At 36.9% G+C, this 17621-nt stretch overlaps 1 protein-coding gene across 1 annotated transcript in view; it reads right to left on the bottom strand.

Annotated features, from left to right (window-relative positions):
• ANKFN1 (ankyrin repeat and fibronectin type III domain containing 1) overlaps positions 1-17621 on the bottom strand; it is a 155155-nt gene that overhangs the window by 102858 nt on the left and 34676 nt on the right. The window lies entirely within an intron of this gene.

Genomic DNA, 17621 nt, shown 5'->3' with positions numbered 1-17621 from the left:
CCCCCCTTGGCAACCACAAGTCTGATCTCTGTGTCTGTGAGTCTGTTTCTGTTTCATAAATAAGTTCATTGTGTCGTATTTAGATTCCACATGTAAGTGATATCATATGGTATTTGTCTTTCTCTTTCTGACTTAGTTCACTTCGTATGATAATTTCTAGGACCATCCATATTGCTGCACATGGCATTATTTTGTTCTTTTTTATGATTGAGTAATATTCCATTGTATGTATATACGTGTGTGTGTGTGTATGTGTGTATATATATATATATATATAATATATATATATATATATATATTACATCTTCTTTATCCGTTCATCTGTCGATGGGACATTTAGGTTGCTTCCATGTCTTGGTTATTGTAAATAGTGCTGCTGTGAACATTGGGGTGCATGTATCTTTTCGAATTAGTTTTCTCCAGATATATGCCCAGGAGTGGGGTTGCTGGATCATATGGCAACTCGATTTTTAGTTTTTTAAGGAACCTCCGTACTGTTTTCCATAGCGGCTGCACCAATTTACATTCTCACTAACAGTGTAGGGGGGTTCCCTTTTCTGCACACCCTCTCCAGCATTTGTTTTTTGTACACTTTTTTTTTTTTAAGCAAAAAAGAAATTTATTGGAGGGATTTCTGGAACCTCACAAAATTGACAAGAAAGCTGAAGCACCAGACATGAAAAATGTGCAAGAGTGAACAGGTCAGGCAGCTGAAAGCACAGCCGAGGTCAGGCCCCAGGAGCAGTATGAATGGGAAACCACTTGGCTCTGCTGCTACCACCATAAAAATCTCCAACTGTTTCAGGTTCTTTGTGTCACCAGGTCAAGCTTCACGTCCTAGGTGGGGGCATCCAGTTGACTAAACTTAAAACATTCCCACAGCCAGGGAGAAGGAAAGAGAAGACATCCTCTTTTTAGGTTTTTTTTTTTTTTTTTAATGGGAAGTGGAGTCCTGCAATTCACTTAATTTGTGACTTATTTCAAGTAGCAGAAGTGTTCATATGCCAGATAATCCTCCTCCATTTTGGAATAGTAGACCAATTTCCACTTGGTAGTCAGGATCAGTTATGCCAGCTAACACCATAATTCCCTCCTTTGCCTGTTGTTCCAGAAGCATGAGGAATATGACGTTCTTGAGTGGCAGCTTTAACTTCCAATTCAGTGGAATCATGGTTATACTACCTGGTGGAAACATTCTTCCTTCTAGAATTAAAACCACTACAAAAACTCCTCAAATCACAAAGGAAGCCAGCAGCATAGAAAGCAAAGAGGAAATGATCTGCTAATATTGGAGGGTCTCCTGGAGAGGTGGAGGGCAGCTGTGGCCCATTGCATGGACAAAGACACAGGCAGTGGCAGCCCTGGGAAGTTCTCATTGGTGTGAGCCCTCTCAGAGGCCGCCATTTTCTTAAGACCTGGCCCCACCCCTATTTGTACATCTCACACCAGTCAGAATGGCCATCATTAAAAAGTGTGCAAATAGGGGTGGGGCCAGGTCTTAAGAATATGGCGGCCTCTGAGAGGGTTCACACCAATGAGATTTGAATTTCTCTAATAACTAGTGATGTTGAACATCTTTTCATGTGCCTGTTGGCCATCTGTATGTCTTCTTTGGATAAATGTCTATTTAGGTCTTCTGCCCATTTTTTGATTGGGTAGATTTTTTTTTTGTTATTGAGTTGTATGAGCTGTTTGTATACTTTGGATATTAATCCCTTGTTGGTTGCATCATTTGCAAATATTTTCTCCCAGTCCATAGGTTATCTTTTCATTTTTTTTTTTTGAATTTTATTTTATTTTTTATACAGCAGGTTCGTATTAGCTATCTATTTAATACATATTAGTGTATATATGTCAATCCCAATTTCCCAATTCATCGCACACCCCACCTCCCCTGCTTTCCCCCCTTGGTGTCCATACGTTTGTCCTCTACATCTGTGTCTCTGTTTCTGCCTTGCATACTGGTTCCTCTGTACCATTTTTCTAGATTCCACATATATGCGTTAATATATATTGGTTTTTCTCTTTATGATTTACTTCACTCTGTGTGACAGCCCCTAGGTCCATCCACGTCTCTACAAATGACCCAATTTCGTTCCTTTTTATGGCTGAGTAATATTCCATTGCATATATGTACCACATCTTCTTTATCCATTTGTCTACTGATGGGCATTTAGGTTGCTTCCATGACTGGGCTGTTGTAAATAGTGCTGCAGTGAACATTGGGGTGCATGTGTCTTTTTGAATTATGGTTTTCTCTGGGTATATATATGCCCAGTAGTGGGATTGCTGTGTCATATGGTATTTCTATTTTTAGTTTTTTAAGGAACCTCCATACTGTTCTCCATAGTGGCTGTATCAATTTACATTCCCACCAGCAGTGCAAGAGGGTTCCCTTTTCTCCACACCCTCTCCAGCATTTGTTGTTTGTAGATTTTCTGATGTTGCCCATTCTAACAGCTGTGATATGATACCTCATTGTAGTTTTGATTTGCATTTCTCTAATAATTAGTGACATTGAGCAGCTTTTCATGTTCCTCTTGGCCATCTGTATGTCTTCTTTGGAGAAATGTCTATTTAAGTCTTCTGCACATTTTTTCATTGGGTTTTTTTTTTTTTAATATTGAGCTGCATGAGCTCAATATATATATTTATATATGTAAATATTTATATATTTTGGAGATTAATCCTTTGTCCTTTGATTCATTTGCAAATATTTTCTCCCAGTCTGAGGGTTGTCTTTTCGTCTTGTTTATAGTTTCCTTTGCTGTGAAGTTTCATTAGGTCCCATTTGTTTATTTTTGTTTTTATTTCCATTACTCTAGAAGGTGGGTCAAAAAAGATCTTGCTCTGATTTATGTCAAAGAGTGTTCTTCCTATGTTTTCCTCTAAGAGTTTTATAATGTCCGGTCTTAACATTTAGGTCTTTAATCCATTTTGAGTTTATTTTTGTGTATGGTGTTAGGGAGTTTTCTAATTTCATTCCTTTGCATGTAGCTGCCCTGTTTTCCAGCACCACTTATTGAAGAGACTGTCTTTTCTCCATTGTATATCCTTGCCTCCTTTGTCATAGATTAGTTGACCATAGGTGCATGGGTTTATCTCTGGGCTTTCTATCCTGTTCCATTGATCTATATTTCTGTTTTTGTGCCAGTACCATATTGTCTTGACTACTGTAGCTTTGTAGTATAGTCTGAAGTCGGGGAGTGTGATTCCTCCAGCTCCATTTTTTTCCCTCAAGATTGCTTTGGCTATTCGGGGTCTTTTGTGTCTCCATGCAAATTATAAGATTTTTTTTTTTGTTCTAGTTCTGTAAAAAATGCCATTAGCAATTTGATAGGGATTGCATTGCATCTGTAGATTGCTTTGGGTAGTTTACTCATTTTCACAGTATTGATTCTTCCAATCCAAGAACATGGTATATCTCTCCATCTGTTTGTGTCATCTTTGATTTCTTTCATCAGCGTCTTATAGTTTTCTGAGTACAGGTCTTTTACCTCCTTAGGTAGGTTTATTCCTAGGTATTTTATTCTTTTTGTTGCAGTGGTGAATGGGATTGTTTCCTTAATTTCTCTTTCTGACCTTCCATTGTTAGTGTATAGGAATGCAAGAGATTTCTGTTCATTAATTTTGTATCCTGCAACTTTACCAAATTCATTGATTAGCTCTAGCAGTTTTCTGCTGTCATCTTTGGGATTATCTACGTATAGTATCATATCATCTGCAAACAGTGACAGTTTTACTTCTTCTTTTCTAATTTGTATTCCTTTTATTTCTTTTGCTCCTCTGATTGCCATGGCTAGGACTTCCAAAACTGTATTGAAACATAGTGGTGAGAGTGGACATCCTTGTCTTGTTCCTGATCTTAGAGGAAATGCTTTCAGTTTTTCACCATTGAGAATGATGTTTGCTGTGGGTTTGTCATATATGGCGTTTATTATGTTGAGGTAGGTTCTCTCTATGCCCACTTTCTGGAGAGTTTTTATCATAAATGGGCGTTGAATTTTGTCGAAAGCCTTTTCTGCATCTATTGAGATGATCATATGGCTTTTATTCTTCAGTTTGTTAATATGGTGTATCACATTGATTGATTTGCATATATTGAAGAATCCTTGCATCCTTGGGATAAATCCCACTGGATCATGGTGTATGATCTTTTTAATGTGTTGTTGGATTCTGTTTGCTAGTATTTTGTTGAGGATTTTTGCATATATGTTCATCAGTGATTTTGGTCTCTAATTTTCTTTTTTTGTAGTATCTTTGTCTGGTTTTTGTATCAGGGTGATGATGGCCGTGAAGAATGAGGTTGGGAGTGTTCCTTCCTCTGAAATTCTTTGGAAGAGTTTGAGAAGGATGGGTGTTAGCTTTTCTCTAAATGTTTGATAGAATTCACCTGTGAAGCCATCTGGTCCTGGATTTTGTTTGTTGGAAGATTTTTAATCACAGTTTCAATTTCATTACTTGTGATTGGTCTGTTCATATTTTCTATTCCTGGTTCAGTCTTGGAAGGTTATACCTTTCTAAGAATTTGTCCTTTTCTCCAGGTTGTCCATTTTATTGGCATAGAGTTACTTGTAGTAGTCTCTTATGATGCTTTGTACTTCTGCGGTGTCCATTGTAACTTTTCCTTTTCCATTTCTAATTTCATTGATTTGAGTCCTCTCCCTCTTTTTCTTGATGAGTCTGGCTAAAGGTTAATCAATTTTGTTTATCTTCTCAGAGAACCAGCTTTTAGTTTTATTGATCTTTGCTATTGTTTTCTTTGTTTCTATTTCATTTATTTCTGCTCTGATCTTTATGATTTCTTTCCTTCTACTAACTTTGGGTTTTCTTTGTTCTTCTTTCTCTAGTTCCTTTAGGTGTACAGTTAGATTGTTTATTTGAGATTTTTCTTGTTTCTTGAGATAGGATTGTATTGCTGTACACTTCCCTCTTAGGACTGCTTTTGCTCCATCCCATACGTTTTGGATCATCGTGTTTTCATTGTCATTTGTCTCTAGGTATTTTTTGTTTTCCTCTTTGATTTCATCATTGATTTCTTGGTTATTTTGTAAAGTATTGTTTAGACTCCATGTGTTTGTGTTTTTTTTCCCTATAATTTATTTCTAATCTCAAAGCGTTGTGGTCGGAAAAGTTGCTTGATATGATTTCAATTTTCTTAAATTTACCGAGGCTTGATTTGTGACCCAAGATATGATCTATCCTGGAGGACGTTCCATGTGCACTGGAGAAGAAAGTGTAATCTGCTGTTTTTGGATGGAATGTCCTATAAATATCAGTTAAATATATCTGGTCTATTGTGGCATTTAAAGCTTGTGTTTCCTTATTAATTTTCTGTCTGGATTATCTGCACATTGGTGTAAGTGAGGTGTTAAAGTCCTCCACTATTATTGTGTTACTGTCGATTTCCTCTTTTATAGCTGTTAGCTTTTGCCTTATGTATTGCGGTGCTCCTATGTTGGGTGCATATACATTTATAATTGTTATATCTTCTTCTTGGATTGATCCCTTGATCATTATGTACTGTCCTTCCTTGTCTCTTGTAACATTCTTTATTTTAAAGTCATTTTATCTGATATGAGTATTGCTACTCCAGCTTTCTTTTGATTTCCATTTTCATGGAATGTCTTTTACCATCCCCACACTTTCAGTCTGTATGTGTCCCTAGGTCTGAAGTGGGTCTCTTGTAAATAGCATATATATTGGTCTTGTTTTTGTATCCATTCAGCGAGTCTGTGTCTTTTGCTTGGAGCATTTAATCCATTCACATTTAAGGAAATTATCGATATGTATGTTCCTGTTACCATTTTCTTAATTGTTTTGGGTTTGTTTTTGTAGGTCCTTTTCTTCTCTTGTGTTTCGCACTTAGAGAAGTTCCTTTAGCATTTGTTGTATGGTTTTGGTGGTGCTGAATTCTCTTAGCTTTTGCATGTCTGTAAAGCTTTTGATTTCTCCATCGAATCTGAATGAGATCTTTGCCGGGTAGAGCAATATTGGTTGTAGGTTCTTCCCTTTCATCACTTTAAATATATCATGCCACTCCCTTCTGGCTTGTAGAGTTTCTGCTGAGAAGTCAGCTGTTAACCTTATGGGAGTTCCCTTGTATGTTATTTGTCGTTTTTCCCTGTTGCTTTTAATAATTTGTCTTTAATTTTTGTCAGTTTGATTACTAAATGTCTTGGTGTGTTTCCCCTTGGGTTTATCCTTCCTGGGACTCTTCTGCACTTCCTGGACTTGGGTGGCTATTTCCTTTTCCATGTGAGGGAAATTTTTGACAAAAATCTTTTCAAATATTTTCTCAGGTCCTTTCTCTCTCTCTTCTCCTTCTGAGACCCCTATAATGCGAATGTTGGTGCATTTAATGTTGTCCCAGAGGTCTCTTAGGCTGTCTTCATTTCTTTTCATTCTTTTTTCTTTATTCTGTTCTGTGGCAGTAAATTCCACCATTCTGTCTTCCAGGTCACTTATCCGTTCTTCTGCCTCAAGTATTCTGCTATTGATTCCTTCTAAGGTATTTTTCATTTCAATTTTTGTATTGTTCATCTCTGTTTGTTTGTTCTTTAATTCTTCTAGGTGTTTGTTAAACATTTCTTGCATTCTCTCAATCTTTGCCTCCATTCTTTTTCCGAGGTCCTGGATCACCTTCACTGTCATTATTCTGAATTCTTTTTCTGGAAGGTTGCCTATCTCCACGTCATTTAGCTTTTTTTCTGGGGTTTTATCTTGGTCCTTCATTTGGAACATAGTCCTCTGCCTTTTCATCTTGTCTATCTTTCTGTGAATGTGGTTTTCATTCCACAGGCTGCAGGGTTGTAGTACTTGTTGCTTCTGCTCTCTGCCCTCTGGTGGATGAGGCTTTTCTGAGAGGCTTGTGCAAGTTTCCTGATGGGAGGGACTGGTGGTGGGTAGAGCTGGGTTTTGCTCTGGTGGGCAGAGCTGAGTAAAACTTGAATCTGCTTGTCTGCTGATGGGTGGGGCTGAGTTCTTTCCCTGTTGGTTGTTTGGCCTGAGGCAACCCAGCAGTGGAGCCTACAGGCTCTTTGGTGGGGCTAATGGTGGACTCTGGGAGGGCTCATGCCAAGGAGTCCTTCCCAGAACTTCTGCTGCCAGTGTCCTTGTACCCGTAGTGAGCCACAACCACCCCCACCTCTGCAGGAGACCCTCCCACACTAGCAGGTAGGTCTGGTTCCGTCTCCTACAGGGTCACTGCTCCTTCCCCCGGTACCTGGTACGTGCACTACTTTGTGTATGCCCTCCAAGAGTGGAGTCTCTGTTTCCCCCAGACCTGTCAAAGTCCTGCAGTCAAATCCTGCTAGGTTTCAAAGTCTGATTCTCTGGGAATTCCTCCTCCTGTTGCCAGACGCCCAGGTTGGGAAGCCTGATGTGGGGCTCAGAACCTTCACTCCCGTGGGTGGACTTCTGTTGGATAATTGTTTTCCAGTTTGTGAGTAGCCCACCCAGCGATTATGGGATTTGATTTTACAGTGATTGTGCCCCTCCTTCCATCTCATTGCGGCTTCTCCTTTGTCTTTGTACATGGGGTATCTTTTTTGGTGAATTCCAGTGTCTTCCTGTTGATGATTATTCAGCAGTTGGTTGTGATTCTGGTGCTCTCGCAAGAGGGAGTGAGCGCACGTCCTTCTGCTCCGCCATCTTGAACCAATCTCCTCTGGCCTCTTCTTCTATGCTGTTAATCTTTATGAGCCTACTGGAGGCTGGAGGAGGGAGTTCATTCCTTGGTTTCTCGAGCTTCTAGAGGCTGCTTGCATTCCTCTGCTTCTGTGTCCCTTCTTGGTGTCCGTTCATTTTGTTTTGGGTTTCCTTTGCCATGCAAAAGCTTATAAGTTTGATTAGGTCCCATTTGTTTATTTTTGCTTTTATTTCTGTTGTCTTGGGAGACTGACCTAAGGAAACATTGGTATGATTTATGTCAGAGAATGTTCTGCCTGTGTTCTCTTCTCAGAGTTTTATGGTGTCATGTCTTATATTTAAGTCTGTAAGCCATTTTGAGTTTTTTTAGGTGTATGGTGTGTGGGTGTATTCTAACGTCATTGATTTACATGTGGCTGTCCAGCTTTCCCAACACCACTTGCTGAAGAGACTGTGTTTTCTCCATTGTATATTTTTGCCTCCTTTGTCAAAGGTTAATTAACCGTAAGTGTGTGGGTTTATTTCTGGGCTCTCTATTCAGTCCCACTGATCCATATGTCTGCTTTTGTGCCAGTACTATCCTGTTTTGAATACCATAGCTTAGTAGTATTATCTGAAGTCTGGGAGGGTTATGCCTCCAGCTTGTTCTTTTTCCTCAGAATTGCTTTGGCAATTCTGGATCTATTATGGTTCCATATAAATTTTAGGATTATTTGTTCTAGTTCTGTGCAAAATGGCATGGGTCATTTGATAGGGATTGCATTAAATCTGTAGATTGCTTTATCAATGTTTTATATTTCTCAGCATATAAGTCTTTCACCTTGGTAAGGTTTAGTTCTAAGTATTTTTTAATGTGATTTTATGTGATTTTTATGTGATTTTACTTTCTCTTTCTGTTATTTCATTGTTAATGTAAAGAAAGGCAACAGAGTTCTGTATGTTAATCTTGTATCCTGCTACCTTGCTGAATTCATTTATCAGTTCTAGTAGCTTTTGTGTGGAATCTTTAGGGTTTTCTATATATAATATCATATCATCTTCATATAATGACAGTTTTACCTCTTCTCTTCCAATTTGGAAACTGTTATTTCTTTTCCTTGTCTGATTGCTGTGGCTAGAACTTCCAATATTATGTTGAATAAAAGTGGTGAGACTGGGCATCCTTGTCTTGTTCCAGATTTTCGTGGGAAAGCTTTCAGCTTTTCACCATTGAGCATTATGTTGGCTGTGGGTTTGTCATGAATAACTTTTATTATGTTGAGATGTGTTCCCTCTTTACCCACTTTGATAAGAGTTATTATCATGAATGGATGTTGAATTTTATCAAATGCTTTTTCTGTATCTATTGAGATGATCATGTGGTTTTTGTCTTTTCTTTTGTTGGTGTGGTTTATCACATTGATTGATTTGCATATTTGGAACCATCCTTGTAACCCTGGGATGAATCCAACTTGACTGTGGTGTATGATTTTTAATTGTGTTGTTGGATTCAGTTTGCTAATATTTTGTTGAGAATTTCTGCATCTATATTCATCAAAGATATTGACTGTAATTTTCTTTTTTGGTATTTTCTTTTTCTGTTTTTGGTATCAGGGTGATAATGGCTTCACAGAATGACTTTGGGGGTGTTCCCCCCTTTTCAATCTTTTGGAAGACTTTGAGAAGGATCAGTATAAGTTCTTCTTTGTATGTTTGGTAGAATTCCCCAGTGAAGCCATCTGGTCCTAGACTTGTTTGCAGGGAGTTTTTTTTTTTTTTTTTTAAACAGACTCTATTTCACTTCTAGTGATTGGTCTGTTCAAATTATCTGTTTCATCTTGATTCAGTTTTGGTGGACTGTATGCTTCTAGAAACTTGTCCATTTCTTCTAGATTGTCCAATTCGTAGGCATATAATTGTTCATAGTATTCTCTTATGGTTTTTTGTATTTCTGCAGTATCAGTTGTTATTTCTCTTCTTTCATTTCTTTTTTTGTTTATTTGGGTTCTCTCTCTTTTCTTGATGAGCCTGGCCAGAGGTTTGTTGATTATGTTTACCCTTTCAAAGAATGAGCTCTTAATTTTACTGATTTTTTTCTATTTTTTTTAATCTCTATTTTATTTATTTCCTCTCTGATCTTTATTATTTCCTTCCTTCCACTGACTTTAAGTTTTGCTTTTTCTAATTCTTTTAGGTGGTAGGTTGTGTTGTTTGTTTGAGATTTTTCTTGTTTTGTTGAGGAAGGTCTGAATCACTATGAACTTTCCTCTAAGAACTGCTTTTGCTTCATCCCATAGATTTTGTATGGTTGTGTTTTCATTATCATTTGTCTCAAGGTATTTTTAATTTTGCCTTTGATTTCATCACTGACCTATTGGTTTTTTAGTAGCATGTTGTTTAGTCTCCATGTAATCTTTGTTTCTCATTTCTCTTTTTGTGGTTGATTTATAGTTTCATGCTGTTATGATCAGAAAAGATGCTTGAAATCATTTCTGCCATCTTAAATTTGTTGAGGGGGTGTTTTGTGTCCTAGTACATGGTCAATCCTAGAGAATGTTCCATGTGCACTTCAAAAGAATGTATATTCTGGTTTTTTGGGGTGTAATGTTCTGAAAATATCATAAGTCTAACTGTTCTGTTACATCACTTAGGATATCTGTTGCCTTATTGATTTTCTGTCTGGAAGATCTGTCCATTGATATGAGTGGGGTGTTTAAGTCTCCTATTTTATTGTATTTGGCAAAGGGATCATCACGTGCAAAGAACATGCAGCGAGGGAAATGGTTTAAGACCAGAAAAAAGGCCAATGCCACTGGAATGTAGGAGGTGAAGGGAAAAGTGAAAAAGACAAGATTTCTGCCTTCAAGGAACTCCTCGTACCTTAGAGAAAAACATTCCAAAAACTCCTTATTACTCTATGGATCTATGCTTTTCCAAATATAACAGGAAGAAGACATCAGTGTCAGGAATAACCGTTCACTAGCTGATATAAAAACCCAATTTCATGTTTGTCCTTACCTAGCTTACATAATTTTTTGAAATAGCAGATATGCTTTCATAAGTTGTTGGCTTAGGCTAATGCTAGTATTAGGTCATGTTTACTGAGCATACAGCGTGGCTAAGAAAGAGAACTGACTTGGAGATTGAATCAAGATGCCAAACTGACACATGCCTGCCTACCGTTTTTCTCTCCAAATCTCTTAAAAGATAAACAAGGTATGTAAAAATATATCAATTATTTAGAAAACAAAAAAGTGAGCCATACATACCCATTTCTCTCCTCCTCATTTGCTCCTTAATTTCTAGCAACCACTAATCTGTTCTTTACTTTTATAATTTTGTTATTTCAAGAGTGTTATATAAATGGAATAATACACTGTGTAGCTTTTGAGGATTGGCTTTTTTACTCAGCATAATTCTCTGGAGATTCATCCAGAATGTTGAGTATATCAATAACTGTGTTCCTCTTTATTGCTGAGTAGTATTCAATGGCATGAAGGTACCACAGTTTGTTTAACCATTCACCTGTTGAAGGACATCGGAATTGTTACCAGTTTGGGGCTATTACAAATAAAGCTACTGTAAACATTTGTGTACAGGTTTTTATATGAACACAAAATTTTCATTTTTCCAGAATAAATGCCCAGTAGTGCAATTGGTAAGATGTATGGTATTTTCATGTTTAGTTTTTTAAGAAATTGCCAAACTGTTTTTCAGAGTGCCTGTATAATTTTACATTCCCACCAGCAATGTATGGGTGATCCGATATTTCTGCATTCTGGCCATTTGGTGCTGTCACTATTCTAAATTTTTTGCTACTGTGATATGCATGTAGTAATATTTCTTTGTGGTTTTAATGAGCCTTTCCCTAATGGAAACCTAATGAGTTATTATTATACAGTGGAACATGAGCAGAGTGTATTCTGAGAGGGAAAGTAAAAGCTACTCTTGGGAAAATAGGTACCACCCTGAAAGGATCATTTGAAATGAATTTTGAATAAGATAATGGTAAGCAGGGTAAGAAAGAAAAAAATATAATTAGAGATTTGAGGAAAATACATAGGAAAGGAAATATAATCAAAGTATACTACTTGAGTTTGCAATGTCAAAAATTTAAACTCATAATAGTATAAGCATTGTTGCCTTAACTAAAAATAGAAATATAATTATATTGAGAGAATAAGAAAGTGTAGATGAGTGTGGTATTGTGAGAGAGTTAAATTCTTTTCTGTTATAATTCTAATTGCATACATAAGACCTGTAATTGCTAAATCAAAAAATAGCCATAGAAGCTTATTGATTAAAGTAGACAAGTAACTATGAGAAGTAGAGGAGTTAAAAAGAGGCTGGCTCTGAGGGGAAGAAGGATGGTAATAATGGAGCGAATAAGGGTTGTTTTTTCATTATAAATAAGCCTTTCAGTACAAATTTGCTTTTTAATACTATTCTTATAAGGATATATCACTTTGGACAAAAAAAAAAAAAAAAAAAAAAATTAAAAGTGTATAGAAAGAGACTCTCAGAGTAAATAAATTTAACTCTATACTTTTTACAAGAGACAAATGTATTTCAAATGTCATGGAAAGGATGAAAATAAAAAGAAAAGACAGGAGGCAAATGGAACCATAGAAAGCAATGTTAATTACAAACAGAAACTGAGGCAAACAGCATTAAGCAAGACAAATAAAGCAGCTTCTCAGAGATCAAAGATTAAAGGGACAAGTACTTTAGAAAAAAACAGGGATTTAAATAACGCACACACACATTCCCGCTTTATACCCAATGGGGTTTAAACATTCTTTTCAAACACCAAGTATGGTACATATCCATGATTCATTGGTTAGCCACAGGTAAGAATTAAAAAAAATCTCAACAGGGTACAGTCCACATTTTAAAATTTTCTTATTGTAATATAATACAATTAGAAATTAACAATAAAACTATGGCAAAAAATATGGCCAGTTAGAAGTTTAAGATAACTCATCTAAAAACTTTGGTTAAAGTGGAAATGAAACAAATTATAAATTATTTATTAATAAGTCATCATTATAGCAATGCATTTTAAACTTTTTGGGTATGGACAAAACAGTAATCAAGGGAAAAATTATAGCCTTAAAATCCATGAATTAGAAACAAAAATAAATAAAGAAGTAAATTAAGTTTTCAAAAAAACAACAAAAAAAAAACTAGGAAAGAAGTAATAAAGTAAACCCACGGAAAGCAATAGGAATTGGCAAAGCTAAAGCCAAAAATTAATAAAATAGAAAATAAGCAAGAAGCACATTTTATGAATCAAAAAAGTTAATTCTTCAAACAGACCAATAAAATAGACAAATGATCAACAATTCTAAAAAAAGGGCACAAATACATGACTTTGGAGGTTCTAAAGGGTCTCTAACCACAGGGGAGATTTAAAAATTGTGTTCAACACTGTATCAATAATCATAATCCAATTGAAACTTCTGTAATTTGGTAAAAGATATCTACCAGAAGATTACAGTAGACATCATACTTAATAGTAAAATATTAGATGCATGTTGACAAAAACAGGTCAGAGAGAAGAACACCTACTATCCCAGTTACTATACACAATATAATGGGAACTAGAATTCACATTGATTCTGGTTAATGAAGGAGATCTGAAAAAGAATGTAAAGTATTAGAAAGGAAGGGACAAAATGATCCTTTCTTGAAGATGAAATGACAAAAAATATTCATGAGGTGCAGGACAATCTACTGGGGAAAAAAAGGCTGTTACTAAGAGAGTTCAGTAAAGCAGTCAACTAAAGACTGTTTTAAAATTACAATAGCTTTTCTACTGTCCCACAATAGCCCATTGGAGAATATCTTGAAAAGAGAGTTCATTTATAATAGCCACAAAAACTGTAAAATATATCCAGCATGAAACTTTACAGGAAAGAAGACCAATAAATAAATAAAATTATTAAACTTTCCTGAATATGTAAAATTCAACTTTATTAGGAAGACATGTCATGGATGGGAAGTCTTTCCAAATTAATTTAGGAATATGATGGTATCTCAATAAGATTTAAAAAATTAAACTTGACAAGCCAATTCTAAAATTCATTTTGAAGGGAACATATTACCACAGGAGGGACTTGCTATACCAGATGTGAAAATATGCTATGAAGTTATTATATGGCATTAGCATAAGTATAGGCAGATCAGTGAGACAGAGTATGTGAATACATAAACATTTCCACTTCCAGTTTACAATCCCAGAAAAAAAATATTCTCACAGGTAAGAGACACATACTAGGATTGCAACATTATATAACAGGAAAAAAATTGAAACCACCTATGTTCATCAGTGGGAGAATGATTAAATACATTATGGCATCTCTGTCTATGGAATAGCAATACTATACAGCTATTTAAAAGAATGAAGATCCAAACACACTGACATATGTATACTGTTGAACTGAAAAAAAAAATCTAGCTGTGTAACTAGACAGATAGTATGATATTTATATTAGAGCACACAAACAAAACTATACATCCATGTGTATATACATATATGTGTACGTGCATCAAGAAAGGGTTTGTAAGGGTATACATTAAACTCATAACAGAGATTAACTTGGTGATAGGGATGTGACCTTGGGGGAAGGGTAAATCTCGACTTTTGTTTTTGAAATTTTTATTTTTCATTGGAGTATAGTTAATTTACAGTGTTGCATTGGTTTCACGTGTACAGCAAACTGATTCAGTTATACATATACATATATCTATTCTTTTTCAGATTCTTTTCCCATTTAGGTTATTACAGAATATTGAGTAGAGTTCCCTCTGCTATGCAGTAGGTCCTTGTTTGATTATCTGTTTTATAAATAGTAGTGTGTATATGTTAATCCCAAACTCCTAATTTATCCCTCCCCGCCACTTTTCCCTACAAAGGCTTTAATAATTTACTATTAAAGCCTTTGTAGGGAGGAATTAGCGTGGCAGTTTCTAATCTGTGAGGGAACAAGATGAGAAGAGAGGTGGGGAAGGGCATCATCCAAACCAGGGTACTGCCCACATGCACTGGAACAACTACAGAGGCATCACGTCATTGGCAGACTCCAAAGTGTGACCACTTCAAGGCTTGCTTTTGAAAAAAAGCTAGAAAATAATTCGTCCTGCAGATGGAAAATAGATGCTGCACTGCACCTGTTAAAGGATACCTTCCTATCCACTATCCACCCCTAACCCTGCAAAGAGCAGTAAAATCACTTTTGAAAATGTTTTCTGCTTTGGGACTACTGGGAAATGACATATCCTCTGCAAATGAGAGCTCCAGGTAGGTCACCCAAGGCAGCGAGGAGAAAATGTGGAATGAAGTTCTGGCAATTGTCCAAAGCATCAACGTATCTGAAATAACTCTAGTTTCGCTCTGTAAGCCATGAAACCTGGTGAGATGGGACCAAAAGATGCAAGCACTCTTTGAGTCCAAGGAGGAAACACCTAGAAACAGACTGTAGCTCTCTTAGCTTCATTTTTCTGTTTTCAGGGAAGATGCAGGCAGAAAAGTCCAAGGGGTCTCACTCAAAACTGTTTTCTGGGTTTTAAGCTGAAATTTACACCTTTAATCTCCAAATTGTGATGGCAGTTGGCCTGGTGCATTGCCCTCGGGGCCTGAAGAAGGTGTGTAAAGAGATGCTCTTTAAAATATTTCTGGATATCAACAAACTTTTTTTTGAAAAAAGAAAACCCAAACCAAACCAAAACAATACCCGACATGTTGATGAGTTGAGTGTAAATAAGAAGAAACAGAAGGATTCAGATTTTCTTTCAAAAACTGGCTTAAGCATGAAGGGGGAAAACATCCAGGTGTCAAAATAGGCTTGAGGTTTTGCTGAACCCAGAAGTTCTGGAGAACAGTATGAGATGCTTTTGCCAAACCCTAAATACTGCAGGGTTAAACCTTCCCTCTAACCAATTAGATAATTGCCATTTCATTCTGTGGATTTAATTGTTTCTTCTCTTTTAACGCAAACAAAATAGCCTTGTCTCAGGGTAATTTTGCTAATATTTTCATAATTAAATAATTACTTCAACCCTGAATTAAAAACTGTCCTGCTGTCTCTAGGTACAGTAGTCTGGCAGCTGTTTTAAATAACCCTTGAGAGCAGTCAGGTTAAGGACTCAATTTATGACCTTATAAATTAACAGAGGGAAACCTACTCCACAATGCAACAGACAATTCTATTTATAATGCTTAATTAAGCCCCTCCAGTCACTAACAAATCCCATTTGTGACCTTTCATTTCAACCTCCCCCAAATGCAAGTCTCCTGAGATGATAGGTGTTAATATGTGAATGTTGATAGAATTTGCTGGCATTATGGTCACATATTATTTACCTGATGGTCTGGATAAATTAGCTCCTGATAGCTCACTAATCAAATGTAAGAAAATGTCAAGTTGGGCAGCATTGATGAAACCCTTTATCAAAGCCCTGGAGAGAGGTAGAAAGAAAGGAAAATGCCCATGTCTAACATTGCCTGCAAACACTTGCTCTGAATTTCAGAAAGTCTTGACAACCAAGAGAAAGTATCAGAATTGTATTGAAGGATGGCTGTGGGCAGCCATTCTTGGTGGCTTCGTTTATTTGCTGTTGCTAGTAGCCTCAGACTGCCTTCTCTTAGCTTGATACAGAAAACCCAAAGTGATAACCAATCCAATGCTGTTTTACCTAAGATATTACAAACACAGTGGAGTTATCTGGAAAATTCCAAGTAACTCAGAAAGCTACAGGGTGTGGGTAGACTAATGTTTGTAGACATAGGAGTGTCTCCTGGAAACAGGCTCTAGAAGGAGAAAGGAAGCACATATACTACTTGGACATTTTTGTGGCCCAAGGGAGTAGTAGTGACCTGAACACAGAAATTCTTGGACTATGGCCTGGCATCTTGGAATATGTGCGGAGAGTCTTATCAGATTTTAGGACCGTTCAGGGTATTTCCATATGTAGAATCAGCATAATGTGATACTTGTGGCTCTGCTGCGAGTCTTTAGGCAAGTCCTTAATTTCATTGCTTCAGTTTTCTCATCTGCAAAGTGGGAACCATATAGTACCTACCTTATAGGGTTGCTGTGAAGAATAAATAGAGTTAGTACATATATAGGCTTTAAACAGTGCCTGGTGCGTAGTAGGCACTATGTAAGCCTTGGCTGTTATCATCATAGCATCTCCATAAAATCTTTCTCCTGTGGGCTCTCTCCTTTCCCAGTGCTGCTATAGCAGTCAGGTCAGGCTGTTGTGACCTCTCTCCTGAATAGCTTCCTAATTCATTTCCTTATTCTAAATCCATATCTCTTCCAATACATCATACACAGTGTTTGCACTTAAATCTTTGAAAAGTCTACTTCTGCTCTTGTCCCTATCTTATTCAGTGGTCCGCAGAGTTCATCACATAAAGTCTAAATTCCTTAATCTTGATTTCAAGCCTCATTCTACCCCTTCCTCCTAACCCTAGTTTCACTTTCTAATTACATTTCACTGCTTCTTCTCACGAACCCTCCCCTGGAGCCACTGCAAGCTCCCTTACTCTCTTCTACTTGTTCTGGCATGTTCTTGCTTTTATACCTGTGCTCACTGTTCCCTCCACTTGGCATTCACTTTCCTCCCAATATCTTCTGCTTCAAATCCCAGCTGTCCTTGAAAACCAGGCCCGATTGCCACTGCTACCCTGGGGCCTTCCTGATTCTGTCATTTAACCATCCCTCTTTCTTTTCTGACCTCCAGAGTTGTTGTTTTAGTTCTTAACCCTAGTTACCTGCTATTACAGCTATTAATTTATATGCCCCCTATTTAGTACGTTCCATGTCTTAGCCTCTAAGCCCTGTAAATCAAGGCTGATTCTTTGGTGTGTCCTACTCAGTCCTGTCCTGAACCGTATGCTATGCACAGAGCAGGCCCTCTGCAAACAAGAATGAAATATTAATACTAATATTAATTGAGTCTGTGACTTAGTCACTTTATTGCTC

Source organism: Eschrichtius robustus, chromosome 20 (assembly GCF_028021215.1).
Source record: "Eschrichtius robustus isolate mEscRob2 chromosome 20, mEscRob2.pri, whole genome shotgun sequence".
Taxonomy (NCBI): Eukaryota; Metazoa; Chordata; class Mammalia; order Artiodactyla; family Eschrichtiidae; genus Eschrichtius; species Eschrichtius robustus.
Note: the sequence above shows the minus strand (reverse complement) of the source record. Positions and strands in the feature narration are given on the sequence as shown.